Consider the following 17,393-nt stretch of genomic DNA (forward strand, 5'->3'; position numbering starts at 1 on the left):
GTCGAAATTATTCCGATGTCCTCCTCTACGGCAGCACTCTCTTCCTTTCCTTCTCTCAGTTCCTCCTTTATCCGTTCCCTTACGGCGCTGTTAAGGTGTCCGCCGATATGTGAGACACTGCGCCATTCCCAGACTCTGTCGGGACTCCTGTACCGAATCCGCTTACCACATATGCAGGCATTACAACACATCTGCGCCTCAGTAGGCAGACGTTCCCAGAGCCCGCCAGGGCCTGGATAGAGCTGAGGAACGACACCGCAGATGGCTGCAAACGGGGTCGTTTCTAAGCCGTGCGATTCTAAAACACATAGCCCAACTTTTTCGGTGTACTGTAAATTTTGAGATGTGGGGAGACGCATATCATATGGTATGGGCCTGCCTGAAAAATCCGCAGATAAAAAGAGTAAATCAGCCAACGAGGCAGGTCTGGAAGGCGACCTTGTCCGGCTTCTTGGACCTGGAGTCTCAGAGGGCTCTGGTCGAAAGAGCGCGGGCAGCCGCTACCACCAATGTTGTCCCGGAATGAGGACTACCACCCAGGCAAGGGAGTGGTGAAACCCTCCACTCTCCTCTAAAACCCACCCCAGGGCATCCAATAAAATTTTACTACCACCATCACCACAAAAATCGAATTTTAAATTTTTCTGTACCCGCCGCGGTTGCTCAGTGCACTGTGAAAAAATTCCGTACCTATAACGTAGACTATGTACGTTTTAAATACAGAACCACTTCTGCTTTCAATGAAACGTAGGGAATGACCGTATATTCAGTCCAGTATTGAAGGAAACGTCCGTGTTCCTCTGTAGTCGTTGCAGGGAAAAATACTAAACATTCAATTTAAGGGAGGAAAACTTAACATGACAGGACGGTTGACCCCATCGACTATGTGTTGCACCAACCGCACTAATAACTTGCTTAAAGGCAGCAAAAACAGAAGATGCTTATGATGTGACGCCACTTTTACACGATGAACTGCTGGCCCGTAGACTATAGGCATCACATGACGTCCGATTTTTTATTTGTCTGGTTTACTCTTAGCCAACAATGTCCGCAAACTAGCACGGCGAACGACCGTGAGAATGTCTAATGTGATTAACACAATGAAGAGCCGAGGAAGGGTGATAACGCATTACGTTGCTTCAAGGTTGAGTGATTGGTACAAATTGTGAGCAACGTTAAATAACAAAGGCCTTAATTTGCTATAATGCTAAAAGCTGACTTGATGAAAATATCTTTCGCTACATTGCTAGCCACATAATAGAGTAACATTTAATAAAAATGTTACTGCAACATTTGCTTTCTGTGAGAAATGCTGCGTAATGAGGTCAACTGTTAGAAAACATTTAGACACAGACAATGGTTGGACAACTTCTCCAAAGTGAAACTGAACACCAGCTGAAAGTACATTGCAAACATGATGAAAGTGCACAAGTTGAAGCCGAATTTCCATCTGCCATTTGGTAAGGAAATAAACAACTGAGTAAACCAAAAGCATGGGCAAACAAATCTGTGAATGCAGTGCAATGTAGCAGTTACATCTTTGCTACACAACCATTAATCAAAACCCCAACTCCTTCATGGATAACAAAAGCACCAACACAACAACATATTGCTCAATGCAATGTTTAATTTAGTAGGTACCTATTGCCGCCCATTCATGCCTGCTCTTCCTGCAGATAAATGAAACGCCACCAAAAAGCAGCGAGCAGCCATAATTGCTGCAGTGACAAGGAGGATGTGCACCATCGATGCTGTTCCCCCATCCTGAGTAGGAAATAACAGCAGTTTTTTCTGGAAATACTCTGAAAGCACGAATTTTCTATCCATCGTTTACTTAGCTTGCACTGACACGACCCATTGTGTACTCGGTACCTTTGACAAACAAGGGGCCAGCCGATAGGCACACAAGACTGTAGAACCTTGCTAACTTGCAAAAAATCAATGCACAGAAAGAAAAAGCTGACAAAGAAATGAGGAATTCCTTATTTGCACTTTTTATACAATACTAAGAATGTGGCTAAGATATGGCATGAACATTGTTTTTTTCTGTTCACTTACAAACTTTCCAGCCTGTGCTAGCATATTACTGTGATGTAAATAATGAAGCATGCCAGCACTGTACAATATGCTGTAACACTTATGAAATACTCCCCTTCAAGGCTACCGCATGCCTCTTACATGCGGTAAAGTTTAAATCTGCCAAACTAGCTAGTCTGCAAGATGAGACGCCAAGCCTCTGACATCTGGCGATGTGTACCTCCCATGTAATTAGAGTGATTGGAGATGCTCCTTTTTGATGGCATTTCAGTTGCTGGGTGTGGAAGGACCAGATATGAAGGGCAACAACTAGACACCCACTTTTTAAGCAACATCACAATAAGCAATGTGCCTTAGCTTTCCTTCTGTCCAAAAAGGAGTTTCATTTTCTATGTTCTGTGTTCACATAACTGCTTGCATGTGCACATTTTGGCTTGCTGGGAGGTGCTTTCCTCTGTTAAACTACAGTTTTAACTCTGGCCTCAGTCTTCTGCGCCTTCTTAATTTTTTGCTAGCGTTCACCTTAAGTCGCGTACAAACTCACGCAGATCTCCACTTTTCTACGTTTCCAGCTGTCACATCTTCTCTGCCTTCGTCATGTCCACCACTGCATCCAATGCCTTCGTCTGCTGTGTATAATCATTTTAATTAATCTGCCTACACATGTATTTATGTTAGTCGCTCTCCTCTCTTCGATGCCAATTGGCCCTGAGAGTAAATAAGTGAAATGGTAGTCTAATCTAGGTCTGAGCAATCACGCATTATGTTGAGTTTATTTTACCATGTTGGCCAGTAGAGAGTGGAAGGAAAAAAAGCTGCTAAGTGGAGCTCGACATGCCTCTCGACCCCTACACTGGAAAGCAGCAGACACCAAGGCATACGTAATCACTAACGACAACAGAACATGACAAGTGTGAAGTAATTCAGTAACATTCATCGCATTTACCACAGTGCATACTCGCTGCTCAGTAATTTATTACCTCATTAGACATTCTTCAAAGAGAGTACAATTACGTGTTTTGTTTGAACATGGCACCACAGTACAATGACAATCATTAACCTTGTGCCAACACAACATAAAATAAACTTCTGCCCAGTAAATGCATTGCTTACAGTGCCACCACGGCGCCTGTTTAGAAAATAAGCTCAAAATATTAGTGACATTAAATTTGAGCAGACGGTAATTCCCCCACCCCTTCCCTAAAAAAAATGAAAAAGGGTGCTCTTCCGACGGTACGTTTGTACGCTGTAATATTTGCGAGTCCAACTACGTGTGAAATTCAGATATAAATAATTAACGCCAAAGCATTCGGTTGAATGCGAGGCGCCAGGGCGCGGGCAAACAGTAATCGTCTTCAGGTATCCACTGGTGCCACGCCCTGAGGGCCACTGCTCGGCGAATATCATTCATGGCCACGTTCACATCCAACAAGCTTGTCACAAACATCACACAGGTGATGATGCAGCAGCAGTTCATCATTGCGCGTGGTAAACGGAATCATCCACCGAAACGCGCGTCGACTGTTACTCGCCAGATTCTTGCAGTCCCACGAGGGAGAGCAGCTTTTCCGTCGGCTTCAAGTCTCCTCTTTCGTGCAGGGCCACTGGCATTGTAACGCACATTCTGCATGATCGTTTTACTACGCACCGATGCCGCACGGGACAGCGAGCTGTTGTATGTACACTGCAATGCAGCGTTCCGGCCACACACATACACACACACATACTAAAGACACACAACGCGCAGGACGCACGCAGCGAACACGGAAGAACAAAAACCCATTCCATAGCGCCTGTTCATTCAACTCCACACTGCGCTAACTGCGCACATGTTTCCGACTGCGGGCTCGGCTAGCGCTTCGACTTCGCCATGGCTAGCCATGGCCAAGCTGCGCTGCCGCTGGTGGTAATAACGTTCATGCAACGAAAAGAAAAAACAATATATCAAAAGATTCAAGTTGTCAGCTAAAAAAGCTACCGAAAATTAAATACATCTTATATGTTTTTGCCGTTGTGCGCCTTTGCAACATCAGCGACGTGAGCTTGAGCGCGAATACGCGAATGGCGCTATGAATTTCCCGTGTAGCTCCGTAAATTGCAAATGGCGTGGCCTGCGCCGCTAACTTCTAGACATGCTTGCAGAGGTAGTCGGTGCGAACAGTTGGAAGTTCAATCGACTGGAATTGCTCAAGGAAAGTCAGTGGCACTGCATTTTTATTGTTTCTGTGCATTGCGAGTGACTTTGGCGGCAGCCACTCGGCAACGTCTCCGGTTTGGCGAACTTGTGAGAAGGTGAGCCATTTGTTCTCAAATTTTGAAAGCGGTTTTTTGTTTGTATTGTAACCCTGCGTCTCGTCGCATGTTATGTTCACGATAACATCAGTACAACGTGCATGCGCTTTCTGTCTCTATTTAGAGTAATATTGGTCGATCAGCGTAAACTTTTGGATTCAATTAAGCACGAACTGTCCATGTTGGTACTGCGTGTCGAATGTGTTTTGAGACGATTCTGAGCGGGAGATGGTGTTCTGATAATTTGTGTACTACCAGATATAGTCTAGAGATTTGAAACCATTTATCACACTGAAACAAAGTTGGAAAACTGTTTTGTGTTCATGCATCTGCTGTCCTTAAACTTGGCTTTTCGGCAATCATTCGCATGGCTCCTTTGGATCTGGAAAATTGACTACTGTTGCTAGGGGTGCCTGGTAGCAGAGCTCCTGGGGACGCCCAGTGGGTCATTTGTTTGTCCAAGTGCCCAGTACCAAAGGTACCATTCCTGACATTTTTTCCCAGTCCGTTAACCTCATATTCCTTGCAAAGATTACAGTATGTAATCAGGTAGTAAACAAATTGGTAACTTCTGCATATTTCAGAACAGTTCAGAGAAATGCACATGCAGCATCAGTATTCTCTCAGTAGAATTTCTGAGACCTGGATTCATTTCTTCTAGGACTGTGGCAAGCAGTAGGTCAACTGTACATAAATTTATTTTCCTCTGGTGCAAAGTAAAGAGTGCAAACATCATAAGACAAGTCTCTAGTCTGTTTCATTCTCACTGCATTTGGCCAAAGCATAATATGAAATGCTGTATGTTTTATGCCCTAGTTTCCTTTACTTTGAGCAGTAGATATTGACAGTGAATAGCAAGGCAACTCCACTCGCTGACGGTTTTGCCTTCGGCAGCAAAACAGGGAATACCTTACCCCATGTGTTATCTCGACAGACTCAAAACTGCGATGGACAGCTGCGTCCACAGCTGCTATCACCTCCCAAGTGCATGCGCTCGTAAGACCTATAATAACTCTGGATTGCCATTAACATAGCCTTGCTCATTGCAGTTGCCGATAAACACCTCATAAGTGGTACTATTATGCACTCTTTTCTTTGGCACTATGTATGAGCTTCTGTTCTCGCACTTTCTAGAAATAATGCATGCAGTTTTGAAGTGCAAAAAGGGAATTTACGTGTAACTATATTGTCATGTCAGTATGTTACAGCCAAATTGTACATTGATGTCAGTGCTGGTGGTTTCTTTTCATTATTTTAGCAAATAATAGCCCTCACTAATTAGCTGATTTTGTCATGTCCAGTATTTTGATATGCTAAGCCACCAAAGCATGATTCAGAATGTTGTCAGAACTAAAGGCACTGAGTCTTTCGTGTCAGTAAAAAATGTGCTTTATACCCCTGTCACATGGCATTCCTCAAAGGCCTTTCCAGCAAAGGCACCATTTTTCACCAAAGGAGCGAAAGCTTAAAGGAGCAGCGATGCAGCTACACGGTGCAGTCCAAAGGTGAAAGTCGTTCAGGCTTAGCACCCGCTGCTATACTCGAGGTGGCTGAAGTGAGTGTTCTAAAATTAAAGTGGTGTATGTATTCTGTTCATTCGTTGAGCTTTGACAATTTTTTTATTCTGATTGCTTCCTTAAAAGTACTGCAACAGCTACTCTCATCAGCAGGAGCAGGTTTTGTACGTGTATTGCCTTGGCCACCATGGGCGCTCGGTGTTGCCGCAACACTTTCACTGTCTTGAAATTTGAACATAAACACCCGTACAAAAACCAATGCCAGACACACCTTTCGTATTTGAAAAAAATGTTTTCAAACATTATTAGCTTATCTATTTTTTTTATTGCTTTTACTTTTTGACTTTGGATGGTACTGCGATCACAGCTTCTCGAATGCCGCGTCTTCGGGCTCCGAAGGTCTCGGTTGAGCGCCTTCGCCTCCAAGGCCCTTAGCGACAAAGGCGCAACATTTGTACCGGGTAGCTGCACTCCTTACGCCTTTGGATATGATTCTCAAAGGCCTTTGCGGTGCCCGTGTGACAGGGGTATTAGTGTGGTATGGCTGCTTGAACACCTGTCCCTGGTATCTCACAAACTGAATAAGGAAGAGAAAAGCCTCAGGGTGCTTGCCGACGTTTCGACAAGAGGACTTGTCTTTGTCTGGCAAAGTGTTCATCATTGGTGGGGTTTAAATAAGGTTTTCACTTCGAGGCGAAAGGCCTGTTGTGTGGGACGAGGGTGCGATATGGGAAGGGCGTTACGATGGGGAGCGTGAACCTTGACCAGGCATGATAGCTGCTAAAGAAGATTAACCGGTTGACCTGCAAAACTGTGAAAACAAAAAAGCCCAATTCAGTAGAAACGAATCTCGAGGTATGGAGTGTGGATAGTGGGCTTGAATGGCTTTATGTTCAGCCGCAACAGGTGGCTTGGTATGGCTGGCTGCCTTTTCCTGAAAAACTAGGATAAAGGAATTAAGCAGCATGGCAGAATAAAATACCGGGGGGGGGGGGGGCAAAATAATTTGAAGGAAAAAGAGAAAATGAGGGCAGGTTCGGAGAAAAGGCAAAAAGAAGGGGAGGGGGAGGAGTATGGCAGCCAAGGTTCCGAGAAGTGATGTCAGGAGGTGCAGGGCGTAAGGTTAAAGTATAATGATAAATTAAAGAAAACAGGAAAGGAGGGGGAATTTATGGGTTGGGAAACCTCTGACCATGTGCAAGGCCTTTTCAAATAATTATGCCAATTCCGGAATGTACAGAGCTGGCCACATTTAGTGCAAACATGTGAGCGCATGGCCGCACTCTTTAAAGGTCCACTGTGTGCGGCGCAGCCACTCATCGCTGCAAAATGGCGCAAGAGGAGATGCACCTGGATGTGGTGCTTCGTGTCATGTTACACTTCGATGTGTGGCAATGTCAGACACAGTGGCCCAAAGAGCACAGCCATGTGCTCGCGTGTTCGCACTAAGAGTGGACAACCCTGTACTTGATTCTAAGTTTCCTCTGTATATGTTGACCCCAGACGAAAACAAGTTGTCTTGTCGAAACGGCAAGCACCCTGAGATTTTTCCTTCCCTTGTTCACTTTTTGAGTGTCAAGAAACCATCTGCCTACTCTCTCTGTACCATGCACTCCACATCTTGTACGGTTATCTTTGTATGTATACACCAGTGATAAATCATGAAGGAAATCAAGGGATTTGTATTTGTATTGCTTAACACTTACTTTAAAGCTATATCATGAGGGTATAGTTGAAAATGTGCTACGGGGGCTTGGTTGTGTGTCGTGACTGGTTTCTCTTTATCAGGGCTACTTGACAGCCACCATGAAACGCAGGCTTTTGAAAAGTCGTTCCTCAAATAAAAGAGCGTTTCCACTGTTACAATGGAAATGTTATTTGCTAACAACTTCAATCATTGCAGTTCAGGGATTGATATTTTTCAAATAACTAACTTGAAGTTCAAAACCTGCAGAAGGAACTATGTAACTTCTTTCCTGCCTTAAAACCCCAGTACTTATTTGCCAGTTTCAGCAAGCAGAGGTCTGTTTCATGGCACATACTTTCCACTACCTTGCATGAAAATTGTGCAGTACAGGCCCACCATAAAACTAGGGGCATAGTATACTGCTTGTATGCAACTACTTTGGCGTTAGAGCATGCATAGCATGGTCTTAAAGTTATTCTTTTCATTTGCAACTGGTTCATAAAAGGCCTATTCTGGCAAAAGGCATTTAGCAAAATTATCTTCCTCTGAATGCTTCTAAGGATAGCTTTAGTTCATTCAGGAAAATATATATTGACAATATCTCTTAAAGGCATGATTGTCCATATTAGCTCTTGTTACCTCACAGTATTTAGTTTTGTGCCTCCAGCATCACTGACTTGCATCATATGATAAATAGAGTAGTAAAAAGCTCGCTGTTAGTTTAAACCACAACTCATGATGGGGCTGTGCACTTTTTGTTGTGTTACATGAAATATACTTATGTATGAAACAATTTCTTTCAGCTGCACCTCACATGATTCAAATTCCACCAGAAGAAAGGCTGCAACACAACATTGCTCACTATCTGTTGCTTTCCCGGCACATAACATGCCATAACAGCACATAGCAGGTAAGATGTGAACAAAAACAGTGCATGTATATGTTCCACACATGCATTTTGTGTACTACCAACACTATGATATGATTAACCTTGTCATGTAAGAGAGAGCACACAAATCATTTTTTGTATATATTGCAGCATGGTTATTTCAAGTTTTAAACTGGCCATTGAAACAACCCATTGTATCACCGCTGGTTACCCGGTGGCACTGGGGATCGAACTCCGCACCTCCTGCTTGCGAGGCAGATGCTCGGACCACTAGGCCACTCCTGCGGTCCCCCCACTGATGTTGCTTACACCAGGTGCTGTTAAAGCCCCGGTATGTATGTTAAATGCATTTTAGAAAGCCATTCACTTCCAAAGTACCATTTCATCTTTATAGCAAAACCACAGTTCACCTAGCTAGACAAACCTGCTGCATACAAGCCAGCAGAAGGGTTGCACGTACATGCTTCGTTAGGAAAACATAAAAATCAAGCAGAGCCTGCCCTTCATGGTGCATTATACACTGATTTTGAGCAATGATCAAGATAGGCAGATGGTCATTTCATTGAACACTTGCATGATACATTCGTAGAATCGAAAAGACAAGTACTATTGCAAAATCTTCAAACAGTGTTTATTCACAGAGAAAACATATCATGAAAAAAGTGTTGGATTAGTTATGGTGTACCTCGTATGGGGAAAGGGGCTCCCACTTTGTGAAAGGCTTAATTTTGGAATAACGACAGCGTTTAGACTAGTTGGGTTACCATGTTTAGATAGTGGATGTGCTCAAAAAGACACTGGAAGTAAGCGCACTGTGTGGAAATCTCTTTCTGTATACTTGTCTTTTTGAGCGCTTTCACGATCTAAACTTAATTTTGCAAGAGAGCAAGGAAAACTAATATTTAAATTCTGATAATTAAGGATAAAAGATCATGTTTCATTGTGTTGCTTAAAGTGTACATTGTATTGCTATTGCTGTATTGCAGCACTTCTGTCGTGGCCTTGCATTGCAGCCTCTTGACTTTTGTTTATTTAATAGGCAGTCCTTTTTTTCATTCGATTGCAACACTTTAGGAGTTACTACAGAGTTGCGTGGTAGCGAACTCTCAGATTAACGGTTTGCATTATTACGCCAGCATAACTTGCTAAGAGTTTCACTGCAGTCTTGTTACTAGAACAGCTTCTTGAAAGTATTCAGCCTGGTGGTCATTGAGGGTTACTGTTCACATATCAAAATGCCGGATCAGCTGTATACTCTTTACAGCTACCAGAACTATGGTACATTTCATGACATGCTGGCTGAAGAGTGCTGGAGCACCAGACTGGGGATTTGGATGAAACAATTTTCAAATGTGTGCTCGGTATCACGCTGTTTTGTTCCAGTTGTGGAGAGGTTTTCTTTTCATATTTGTTCTGTCAAACACTTAAATTTTGGGCAATATGTTGTTGCCTTTATCTTGTGTTCTCTTTGTTGTTGAGGTTTAGTATTTTTGGCACAAGCACTCCACTCTATTACTTTTCAGTATAATTCAAAATTTGTAGGGCACGTTATGAAGAATAAAACTTCTACTTGAATAATCTGCATGTGTTTATGTTCTCATTGTTGATATAAAAACTTAGTTGAGACAGCTTGTATTTTAGCTCTGGCTAGAATTTTTAGGAGAGCCTCAGTAACATAATCACATGACCAACACAAACTCGGTATTATTGTTTGTGCAATGAAAAACAGTTTTAGAATAGTTATTAACAGCTGTCAGTGTAGGACTGGCCTAAAATGTTTTGTGCTCTATGTAGCTCTTCTTTGAGGCAGGATTAATTCATCTGCACCTGCAGCCTGATACCGCCAAGATACCAATTCTTGGGTGAACTTATGATTTTTTTTCACTGAGCGAACTTGCATCATCTTGAAGCATGGAACTTGAGCTGATTCTTGACAGCTCTAGTGTAGCGAATGTCATTATCCTCATTGCTTAGTTTACATTCACCTCAGGACAATGGCCTTTTCCAGTTTAATTATCTGTGTCTTGCACCAGCTACATGCCACACTATCAGAAATCACCTAATCTTATCTAGTGAGCTTATAATCAGCTATCTCCTGCTGTATTTTCCTTAGGGTGAAATTCATTTTGTTGCGATACAATGCACAAGCTGTTTCCTGGTGTGGTGCTCAGCTTATCTGGAATGAAACGCTTGGGAAATGGGTCTCTGATTTCACCTTGAGTAGACGAAATTAACTTGTGCTAAGGCACTCTTTGGCCACAGATGCCCTTGTGCCATTAAAATCCATCAAATTCATTCTGTTGCCCTAAGATACCATTGGTGATTCATTCTCTGCATTGTATGCCCTGGCCAGATCCATTTTCTTCTTTTAATTTCTGCCAGAATATTAACAACTTCCTTGTTCATCCCTGTTATGGTTTCACTCGGTCAGTTGTTCTATTAATAATTATAATCACTTTATTGAAAACATTTTGGGCTAAACGGCATCAAGTTTGCCACTCTGCACAATGATATATATGTTTGGTCTTGTATGTCTTTACTTGTGTGGTAATGTTTATTTTGTGCTCACTGTCTAAACAACCTTATTTGCCTATGAGCCTATGATATCCTAAGCCCTTCTATACCTATTTTCCTTCCCCCTGGCTCTTTCTCTTTTCAGTCATTCCTCCTCTTTCCTATACACCGGCCATTGGTCACAAGGCTGCTGTGGGAACGACAGTCAGCACTGGGCCCTTTTTGTTCATGGAACCTGCACTGCTACTATTAGCACTAATAGTACGTTATCAGTATTTTTGTGATACTGCATTTATTTTTATTTATGAAGTAGTTGGCTAAGGCAGTGGTAGCAGTGTTGGATATTGCAATATATTATGCATATATCTCACTTGCAATATATCAGTGTGTTCACTATTACACTACCCTCTATTTCTTTCAGTTCAGTTATTTGGCTATAGATATATTGTGCTGCTTTCCTAGTTTAGTCAACTCAAACTAAAACTTTGCTCTTTTTGCACAGGTAGAATCTACAATGATTGCTGCTCTGTGTCTTGTAAGCAAGAGGCAGTGTTCAATGGAGCCATGAACTTTCCTTGGAATTGAAAAGCCTTTGCCGTATTATGCGCTGAACCACGAGTGTGAAGAGGAAAATGTCATGCCTTGGATTTCTGCAGAGGTGAGCCATTGCGGTGAATCCACCAGCGTGAAAGACAGGGATGAGAAAGGAGACAAGACAGGTGCTGACTCACGACTAAAGTTTATTGGCGTGAACAGGGAATATATAAAAAGCCAAGCAATACCATAAACCATGTAGTTACAGATAAGCATACAGGACAACATGAGTCAAAAATCGCCCTCAACATTTCCCTGATCGAGGTAGTCCAACTCATTGTGTGTTAACACGATAGACAAAACACACATTCTTCACGGAGTCATAAGATGTGTCTAGCCTCGATAATCTCCCATTTAATCTCTCTGAATTTGCTGCCAAAATGCGTGTTGCCAAAAGGAAAGGGTAGCAGACTTCACATCCCGTGCAGTGTACAGCAGAGTTACCCCAACCACCTAGCCAAGCCCCTACCCTCTTGTGTTCCTGTAGTCTTAAATTCATACACCTTCCAGTTGCACCTACGTAAACCAGACTACAAGATAATATTTGATACCACATTCATTTTACAAGGTACATATACATTTCACTCTACACGTGTACTTTTCTCGAGCCACATTCACAGAATTATTCTTAAAATTTTACATGCTTTAGACAACGTATTAGGGGCCGAGAAAGCCACTTTTACATCATACCTTCTGGCCACATTTTTCAAATTGTGCGACAATTTATGTACATACGGTAACACAACTGGTCTTTTGGCATCTCGCTGGCTGGCCCCAGCCTGATTGTGCCGGTCACCGCAAAACTGTCTCAGCTTCTTTAACAATTTATCATATGCTCTTGCAGTAACAAGGTTTGGAAATCCTGCGTTCGTTAACCTTAAAATCTGCTCTTGGAAACTAGTCGTCATGCTGTGAAAGCATAATTTCATCAATTCTGAGCCCGCGCTAGAAAGTGCAATGCTATCTTTCACTAGCTTGGAATGGTCGACATGTAGCCAGGTAGCAGCTTAACACTCGCCAGCACACATGAAGTGTGCTGAACATCAAGGTAAGGTCCAGAAACCACAGCTCTTTTTCTTGGGACATTTGCTCCAAGGTAAACCTGAGATAAAGGCCTTGCTCCTTAAACAACTTGAGAAGATGTACAGGTCCCGAACTATCACAACCTTTATAAAAGACCAGAAAATCATTGACATAGCAAAAGATTTTTCCCCCAGCCCATGCACATTCTGGACAATTTTCTATCCACCCTACTCAAGAAAATATTGCTTAGCACAAGGTCAACCTTTGAACCACTACATATTCGAGACTTTAGAACACATACCACACTGCACTACTCTACAAACATGCTCTTCAAATAAATGCTATTCAATAACATGCTCTTCAGATAAATTTCAGAAAAGGATTCATGCAAAATTATCTCTGGTTATTTGCAAAAGCATCTGTCTACTTCACATCTTGAAGATCCATTTCTTGTACTCAATTCGCAGTGTGGTTGAGTATCTTAAGAATGACAATCCAGCGGATTGTCTTGTGATTAGTGTCGATGCAGAACTATTTTATTCTATCCCGTATGAAGATCTTGTGAAAAGCTTATGAATGTGTATATCGGAGCACAACGGTGAGCTCGTGTTTAGGAACGGGTGTGTAACATAAGTCTTTTTTGGCACTTCCCTCCTTTTATTTGAAGTGAAGAGCATGTTTGTGGAGTATGGCAGTGCGGCATATGTTCAAAAGTCTGCTAAATGTATCGATTCGAAGGTTGCCCCTGTGCTAAGCAATATTCTCTTAAGCAGGGTGGAAGGAATGATTGCCAAGAAATTGCATGGGCTGGGGGAAATCTTTCGCTACGTCTATGATTTTCTGGTCTTTTACAAAGGTTGTGATAGTGTGGGACCTGTACATATTGTGAACTTGTTTAAGGAGCAAGGCCTTTGTCTTACGTTTACCTTGGAGAAAATGTCCCAACAAAAAGAGCTGCGGTTTCTGAACCTTACCTTGATGTTCTGCACACGCCATGTGTGCTAGCGATATTCACCCAGGAGTGTTAAGCAGCTACTTGACTGTTGGTCGAACGATTCTAAGCTAGTGAAAGATAGCATTGCGTCTGTCAAGTCTAGGCTCGGTATTGGTGAAGCCATGCTTTTACAGCGTGACAACTGGTTTCCAAGAGAAGATTTTAAGGCTAATGAAAGCATGATTTCCCAACCATGCTATTGCAGAAAAGTGCGATAAATTGTTAAAGCTGAGCATATAAGATTGGGCAAGTTGGTCTGACATGCTAAAGATAAGAATGACGCAGCATCAAGTAACGAGGACAACAGGAGAGCACACCCACGCACAAGTGGCATCTTTGGAGCGGATGCAGAATCTAAGAGCGTGTACTTGACATTCAGCGTTGGCAGCCAAGGATCGGGCTCGTTCAATCTTTAGCGTTCAAATCCGTGTTTCCTCGTTTCCTTGACTGTCAATGCTGAATGTCAAGCACGCGCTCTTGGATTTTGTATCTGCTCCAGGGTTGGCACTTGTGCGTGGGTGTGCTGTCCTGCTTTCCTCGTTATTTGATGCTGTGCCATTCTTCCCTTTAGCATGTTAAAAGCTGAAACCCCTTCGCAGGGACTGGCATGATCAGGCTGGGGCCAGCCAGTGAGATGCCAAAAGACTGACTGTGTTACTGTACATACATAAATTGTTGCAAAATTTGAAAACTGTGGCCAGAAGGTATGACGTAAAAATGGTGTGTTCGGCCCCTAATAAGTTGTCTACAATCTGTAAAATTGTTAATAACTTTGTGAATTTCGTTAGGGAAAAGCACATGTGTCGAGTGAAACGTGGCAACATATATGTGCCTTGCAACCATTGCATGCATTGCATACCATTATCATGTGGTTGGGTTTATGTTGGTGAAACTGGAATGTGTATCAATGTAAGACTACAGGAGCATGAGAGGTATTTGGATATTGGTAGGGGTTGTAACTTATCTGCATATTACAAGGGATGTGAAGGCTGCTAGCCATTCCTTTCGGCAACACGCATTTTGGCACTACGTTCACAGCAGATTAACCAGAAAATTATCGAGGCTAGACACATCTTATGACTCGGTGACGAATGTGTGAGTGTGCTGCCCATAGCACTAACATGCAGCGGGTTGGACTGTCTAGATGAGAGGAATGTTAAGGGCAAACTTTTACTTATCTTGTGATGTAGCTTATGTGTAATTGTGTAGTTTGTGGCGTGTGGCTTTTCTGTATACTCTCTGTTCACTTCAATAAACTTCAGTTGCGAGTCAGTGCCTGTTTTGTTTCTTTTCTCATCCCTGTCTCGTGCTGATAGATTCAAGTACTTGTAGAGTAGATTCACTGAATTGTGTACTTGCAGAGGCTTGTGAGAAAACGAGAGGAATTTTCTTTCCTTTATGCGGAATGGAAGGTTGAAATTTTTTTACTTAAATGTTTGCAGCATTAAATTCTATTCGGAAAGGTAAAACCCACTTTATTGTACATTTTGTGTGCAATGGTGCCGGTGGCTGCATGCAACTGAAAACATTCGTCCAGGTTATCTAGCTAGCGTCCTTCTTCCTTGTGCCACATTTTCTGAAATAATATTTTGTCAGATTTATTTCAATCAGAATTTCTAAGAACATATTGGTGATCACATAATGGTGATCACATAATTTGGTGATCACATATGACATAATTCAAAGCGTGATCATTGGTATTTTTTAGTCTAGGGCAGTACAATGAGAAGTACATAGTATATAGTAAAATTAAATATGACCAGTCTAACATAAACAAAACTACTTTTTTTTAAAGGAAAATTTTGCTACTGAAGTGCTGGAGTGACATGGCATTATGAAGACGTGGACAGTGTGCTGTATTCATGATGGCACGAGAACTTGCGTACAGTGCTTCAGGTAACTGGTGAGTACCTGGTGCTGTGCTTCTGCTAATGTAGCCAAATTATGTTTTTAATCTAAGAGTGTATCTGAAAACTTAAGCAAAAATTGAGTAGTATTTAGATATTCTTGCACCAGATACCACTGTGAGAATTAGTTATTAATGATGTGTCTCACATGTACCCTTGTCTGCTGAATATAGTAAGCATGGCTTTCGAGCTGAGTGCCTCCGACGTATGAAAAAAAAATGGCCACTGGGCTGCTCCACGACGCGTGGAGCAGCCCAGTGTAGCACATTCAGGCTTCATGGAGTGGAGAATGAAGGCAGTAAATAATTTAAGAGTAGAAAACACAGCACAAACCACAGGACCAGGAAAGTGACAGAACACACTGACCCTGATGACACTCTTTGCATGAAGGGTGTTATAAAGTTGCCTGTCATGTAGTGCAAGATGGAGGTCGCACAGGACGGGTGTTAAATATGAGTTGATGCAGACACCTGTCATTACGTAGTACTCGCTGTAGAACTCGAGCAAGAAGCAAAGGTAACAGCTGAGCATGGCCACTCTTGTGCTTTCCTCCGCAAGCAATCTAGAATTGCACTTAGAAATCTTTTATGCTTTCTCTTGACATATACATCATTGCTGCATGTGGCGAGGAAAAGTACATACCCTTGATGTCAAGTGACAGTGAACTCACAGGGCTGGTAACAGCTCACTGAGGTGTTGTGATATATCTACAGGGCATTTCATGAGAACAAAGAGCCCTTGAAGGAATTCTCTCAAAGTTTGTTGCCACATGGACCTCTTCGTAATCAATGACTCTAAAAGGCAAGCCTTCCTTTAGTGTCACAAAAAAAAGGCCTAGGACATGGGTCTTTTTGCTTCTCCATTAGTGCCAAAATGTTTGCTAGCGAGATCTTTTGCAGATATATAATTATTTCACAAAATGTCAAGAAGGAGACTGAAGCTGCACCAAGCAGTACAAGTAAAAAACTTATCACAGCTGTTCAAAAAGCAGAAAGACTCATGCCTTCATCCTTCTTTTGCATCAGACACATGAGGACACTTCGTCTTTCTGGGTCATCATTTTGAAAAGGTTCACATGGCAATGGCCTTTGGTTAAATTTCTGCCAAGAGCCCTTTTTTGAAACTTGAGCATCCGTTCCTTGTGAGGCACACTGCAGAGATATTGGAATGCCTTAGTGAGCTGCTTCCGGTACGTGTGACTGCATTTTCACTGACATCAGATATTAGTACATTTTCTTGCACATGCTGAGATAATGGAAGTTTTGAGTGAAAACATGCGGTTTCGGGGAAATGTGCTTCCTGGGGCCGTATTCCAAGTTTGTGTCATAATAAAAAGCGTCATAATCTGCCGCAACCGGCATGCCCGGGAACTGGATATAAACGGAGTGCGGGACTTTCGCTTCGTCTTGTCCTGCCTATAACAAATTGGATGGACGATAAATTCGGCAAGCGTCTCCCACCTTTTTCAGATGTTACCAATGTTCCTTGCTCGCTAAGTTGTGCATTTAGTACTATGTACAGAAAGGCACCTGCATTGAATTGCATCTGGCCCCCATCCTGAGCTACTTTCTATTTGCACAAAATGATAAGCAACTGTAAAGACTTTCATGCGCACAGTGCCGCCCGGGAAAGTGCATTTTGTCTGCTTCTTTTTGGACCTGTGGTTTTTACTGTTTACTGTTATGAGAAATGAATTTTGGGCAATGAATTATAACGGGTTGGTTCTCGGTGAATGGCTTTTGAAAGCTTCTACGAAAGCCGATTGTTCAATAGCGGATGGTTGAAATGTATTTGTGAAATTTATATTTGGTGTTGTGTGACCACTAAATGAGGATTTTTTTTATGCTTTTCAGATGGATCCGACAGCAATGTGCAGATGTACAATGTGTGTAGTTTGCCATGAAAATAAAACGTATGTACTTGTACTCACCCAAATACT

The 17,393-nt window shown here is 42.4% G+C and overlaps 1 long non-coding RNA gene across 2 annotated transcripts; it reads left to right on the forward strand.

Annotated features, from left to right (window-relative positions):
• The first annotated feature begins 978 nt into the window (after nt 1–978).
• Nucleotides 979–17,384, forward strand: LOC144115716 (uncharacterized). Of its 2 annotated transcripts, XR_013311516.1 has the most exons (8): nt 979–4,329; nt 4,737–4,807; nt 8,337–8,443; nt 8,573–8,753; nt 11,082–11,197; nt 11,439–11,594; nt 15,343–15,450; nt 17,308–17,384. It is a non-coding gene; the product is annotated as an uncharacterized LOC144115716 (long non-coding RNA). The 2 variants fall into 2 exon arrangements; XR_013311517.1 differs by lacking the exon at nt 4,737–4,807.
• The last annotated feature ends 9 nt before the right edge of the window (nt 17,385–17,393 follow it).

This window comes from Amblyomma americanum, chromosome 1 (assembly GCF_052857255.1).
Source record: "Amblyomma americanum isolate KBUSLIRL-KWMA chromosome 1, ASM5285725v1, whole genome shotgun sequence".
Taxonomy (NCBI): Eukaryota; Metazoa; Arthropoda; class Arachnida; order Ixodida; family Ixodidae; genus Amblyomma; species Amblyomma americanum.